The sequence below is a fragment of the Marmota monax genome, unplaced genomic scaffold (assembly GCF_021218885.2).
Source record: "Marmota monax isolate L192 unplaced genomic scaffold, Marmota_monax_Labrador192_F-V1.1 WCK01_AAM20220418_F8-fsc00198, whole genome shotgun sequence".
Taxonomy (NCBI): Eukaryota; Metazoa; Chordata; class Mammalia; order Rodentia; family Sciuridae; genus Marmota; species Marmota monax.
In genome coordinates this window covers 1,956,497-1,961,317 of record NW_026693558.1, presented here as the reverse complement: position 1 = coordinate 1,961,317, position 4,821 = coordinate 1,956,497, and the positions used below count along the sequence as shown (strand labels likewise).

At 34.3% G+C, this 4,821-nt stretch overlaps 1 long non-coding RNA gene across 1 annotated transcript; it reads left to right on the top strand.

Moving 5' to 3' along the window:
* The first annotated feature begins 924 nt into the window (after positions 1-924).
* LOC124102397 (uncharacterized) lies at positions 925-4,026 on the top strand. Its single transcript, XR_006854863.1, has 3 exons — positions 925-1,019; positions 2,106-2,167; positions 3,906-4,026. It is a non-coding gene; the product is annotated as an uncharacterized LOC124102397 (long non-coding RNA).
* Positions 4,027-4,821: the final 795 nt, after the last annotated feature.

The following is a 4,821-nucleotide window of genomic DNA, read 5'->3' as shown; positions in this document are numbered from 1 at the left end:
CATTGATTTTTGTGTGTTGTTCTTGTATCCTACAACCTTGCTAAACTCATTAATTGTAGAGATATTTTGTTTTTTTTTAAAGATTCCTAGATATTTTTTAATGTAGACAATCATTTTTTTCCAAATAGAGATTGTTTATTTTCTCATTTCTAATCTATATGTATTTTATTTCTTTTTCTTATTGCTGTGTCTAGAATTCTAGTACTTTGTTGAGTGAGGGGAAAGAGAACAGAATCTTTGCCTTGTTCTCTATCTTATTCAGTCTTTCAGATTAAGCATAAAATTAGTTGTGAGTTTATTTATTTATTCATTCTTTAACAAGTTGAGGTGATTTCCTTCTACTCCTAATGGGCTAAGTTGTTTATTTTTTTTTAATCCTAAGTAGATGTTAGATGTGAACAAATTATTTTCTCTAAGAATTGATATGATCATATGAATTCTTCTCCACTAGCCTGTTAATATCATGGATTATGTCAAATGTGAGTGAAATGTTGAAATAACCTTGTGTACCTCAACAAATGCCACCTGATCATGGTATACAGTTGGTTTATGTATTGTTAGATTCAGTTTGCTGACATTTTACTGAAGATTTCTGCATCTAAGTTGATGAGAGATGTTGCTCTGTAGTTTTCTAGTTTTTTGTTTTCTTTTTTTTTTTACAAAACTATTTTTGACAGGTTTTGATATCAGAATAATACTGATTATGTAAAATGATTTGGAAACTGTATTCTTGTCTTCTGAAAGATGTTGTAAGAAATTGATGCTAATACTTCTCTAAATGTGTTACACAATTCACCAGTGAAGCCATCTGGGTTTGGAGATTTTTTTTTTCTTTTGTTCCTTTTTTTTTAAGAGCTTTATAACTGTGAATTCAATTTCTCAACCGATTGCAAGTCTACTTAACTTTTTTCTTGTTGTAGCTGTGGTAATTTGAGCTTTTCAAAGAGTTAGTCAACTTTACTCCAACTATAAAATTCACGATTGTAAGGTTCCTTTCTTATTCTCTTATCAGCTACAATGTAAGTAGTGAAATCTTCTGTTTAATTCCTGATATTGGTGATTTCTAGTTTTCACTTCTTATTTTTATCAATCTTATTTTAATTAGTCTTGATAGTAGTTTATCATTTTCATATACTTTTTTACAAACCGGCTTTTTTCATTAATTTTCTGTATTTTTATCTTATTTTCAAATACAATGATTTCTGCTTCTTATTTTATTTCCTTTATTCTGTTTGCTTTGGGTTTATTTTGCTATTCATCTTATAGTTTCTTGAAGTAAAAATTAAATTACTGATTTGAAAACTTTATTTTCATGCAAACATTTAATACCACTTAATTCCACTTATCTGATATACTGTATTTTCATTTTGGCTGTATCTGTCATTTCTTATTTACTTACCTCTTAATCCATTAATATTTATAAGTGTATTATTTAATTTATAAGTATTTGAAAATGTTCCTGTTGTCTTTCTGGTATTAATGTCTAGTTTGACTTCATCAGGACTAAAAGGACTACATGATTTCAGTTTTTGTTTGTTTGTTTGTATTTTAGTCCAGAATATGATATATCTTGATTACTTTTCCATAGATACTTTAAAAAATATATATTCTGCTTTTGTAAAGTGCAGTGTTTTTGCATGTTCATAGATCTCTTGTATTTGTTCAAGTCTTCTTCAGTCTTGATATTCAAACTTTGAATTTGTCGACTTCCCTTTCCAACTCTACTAATTTTTGCTTTGTGGTTTTATTTTTTCTTAATGTATATTGTTGGACTATATGCAGTTAGGTTTGTTTCATCTTCCTGATGGCTGGGTCCTTTTGTCATTACATAATACTCCCACTTTGGTAATTTTCAGTGCTCTGAAGCCAACTTTATCCAGTATTAATAGGCCACTTCTTTCTTTTTAATTAATATTGGCATGGTGTACCTTTTCTCATCTTTTTTTCTATTGATTCTTCCCTGTCAGTGTGTTTCTCATACATAGTCTGAATGTGGGTTGTTTGGGAACAGCTTATGCTTATTTCATTGGCTTAAAAATCTGAACATTGTGGCAAATATTAATTATGACTGATCCACGGCTGTTTTGCCTACTTTCTTTTTGAAGGTGACACTTTGACCTGCGCAAATGTATCAAAGAAAAATGTTCTTGTCACACCTGATACAACAGTAAGTAGAGATTTTCTGGCCCCATTTTCATAGATTGAACAACATTTCACTGCTTCTAGCATTTCAGGGAGAACTTAATTGCAGCTTTCTCATGTACACATCTTGAAGATGACATCTCCATCTCTTGGACATCCTGACCCTCAGCCATACGCTCCAGATCTGATTTGGATATCCTGTGTGTCTTTTGGCACATTTCAAGCTCACCTACATTAAAAAAAAAAAAAATGTAGTTGTAGAAGGACAGAAGGCCTTTATTTTATTTGTTTATTTTTATGTGGTGCTGAGGATGGAACCCAGTGCCTCACACATGCTAAGCAGGTAGGCTGCCATTGAGCTACAGCCCCAGTAGCTCACCTACATTTTAAGCACTACTGTCACTTTATTCAGACTTCTCTATAACTTTTTACCAAATAAATTTCCAAAGTCAAAAGAAAAAGGAAGAATTATGGCCTTTAAAACCTTGCTTTCTGTGATCTAATCTTAAATTTTCATGCTCACACTTTCTAAAGTGTCAAAAACAGCAAACTTGGAAACAGCTGGAAGAAAATAGAGGATCAAGAGAATGAAGCCTCTGCCTCCTCTAGAAAGAAAGGAAATTTGAGAGTAACTCACATTTGAAAACCAATAACCACTACAGACAAATACATATAATATAAAAGCCCTCATTTTCTGACCCTAAACTACAACAGTACTTCTTCCAAACAATATTCAGGGCAGAGGGTGGAGTTGTAGCTCAGCGGTAGAGCACTTGAGGCATTGCATTCCATTCCCAGCACCACATATAAATAAGTAAATAAAATAAAGGTCCATCAACAACTTTAAAAAAAATTTTTTTAAAGATTCAGAGCAACTTATTTAAGTTGCTAATTCTTCATAGCCAGGTGTTAACAAATGGCCCCCACCATGCCTGAGGACAGAATATTTTATGAGGAGAAAAAAAAATAGATAAAAGTTATTAGAGAATAGATGTGCCGCCAGATTACCATTTATAGAACTGACTCACCATGTACCCTTAGACACTCTGGGTAGTTTCCCTATTTATAACACGGGGTTCATAGAACTTGTCGGCAAGAATGTGTGAACCCTCAAGTAAAATTTAGTACGTGGCGCCTAGCGCTCAAAGAGTTATCATATTATTACCCAAATTGGAATTGGCTTTGTGACAGATTTCAAATACCAGAGTCCTGCAAAGCAACTGCGACAAGTCTGTACATTCCTAAGAAACCTGAATGTGCATTGGAAACATGGGTGCATCTGGTTTTCCCTGAGGCAGCAGCTGCAGCTGCTCAAGTTGCTGTGGAATCCGAAGTGACAGCCCCCTCCTGGCTGGCAGCGTCACTGTCATTCAGGAGAGAGATCACAGAGCCTGTTCATTTCTGCCTTTGAGGTGCAGCTCACAGACATCAGCAGGAGACCAAAAGGCCTGTGGGGCATGAGGTTAAAAACCTGCAAAACAATAATGCCTTCTCCTCGGCATGGAAATTCCACCATTCCTGTGGGTCCTGGGGAAATCCTGGACTGCAAGAAAAATGCATCTGAAATCCTTTCCTTAGGGTTTCAACAACAGGAGACAAGCAAATCCAAATGCAGGAACCTGGGTGATGAAATTTGTTTAAAAAAAAAAAAAAAAAGTGAGACTTTATCTTCAATGGCTCCCTGAGTGGGGCAGGAGTTTAAGAAAACATAAGCAGGCTACGTTTTTTCCCCTCCTTTTTCAATGACTTTTTTTTCTACACAGGATTTCCTGGTCACATCATGAGGAACTAGGTAAATATGCCCCCTTCGACTGAGTGGCAAGAATCATTTCCTGTCTGTTCTTTCAAGGAAGAAAGAAAAAGACCCCCAACCACCCCAAAATAGAAAAGTACAAATTGTCATTTGAAATTTGATCAGGAAATTTTGTTAAAAACAAATTACAGGATAATGTTAACTTGGTTGTTTTTGTTTTGCTTTGTTTTTTTTTTTTTTGTTTTTTTTTTTTTGTCAAACACACTGCCTACATTGTGAGATTCACTGCCGTTTCTATCTCGTGATCATTGCTCAAATACATGTCATTTCTTGAAATGTTTGGGCCTACATCAAGCACTAATTCATTCTGAAAAACACTCCTCTTGCTCTCCAACCTCATTCCCACCTTGTTTTATTTATTGTGAAAATAGGAAATCTTCAGCTGACACAGAGGCAGAAGGATCCCAAGTTTGAGGCCAGCCTCAGCAACTTAGAGAGACCCACAGTAACCTAGCAAGATCCTGTCTCAAAATCAAAATTTAAAATAAAAATGACTGGGGGTGTATCTCAGTGGTAAGGTTCTATCACCAGGACCAATAAAATAAAATAAACAAATAAATAGATATCCTTTGAATCATATTCAGTCTCAGGCTGGCAAGCAGAAGTGTGAGGACAAAATGTTACTACTGGTATAATTAATATGTGGTGTTTTGTGGGGAACTAAGTTCTTATGGAACTCTTTATGTAAAACATTTATCAAAGTGTTTCATTAAAAGAGAAGAGCCCTGCATTAATATTAAGAAAGAGAAAAGAGACTGTGGTCAGGAAAATGTAAACTACTCTATGCCACATAAGTCTCTTGAAGATTTATAATGCACCATCAAATCTTTTTGTTTTTTAAAGAGAGAGAGAGAGAGAGAGAGAGA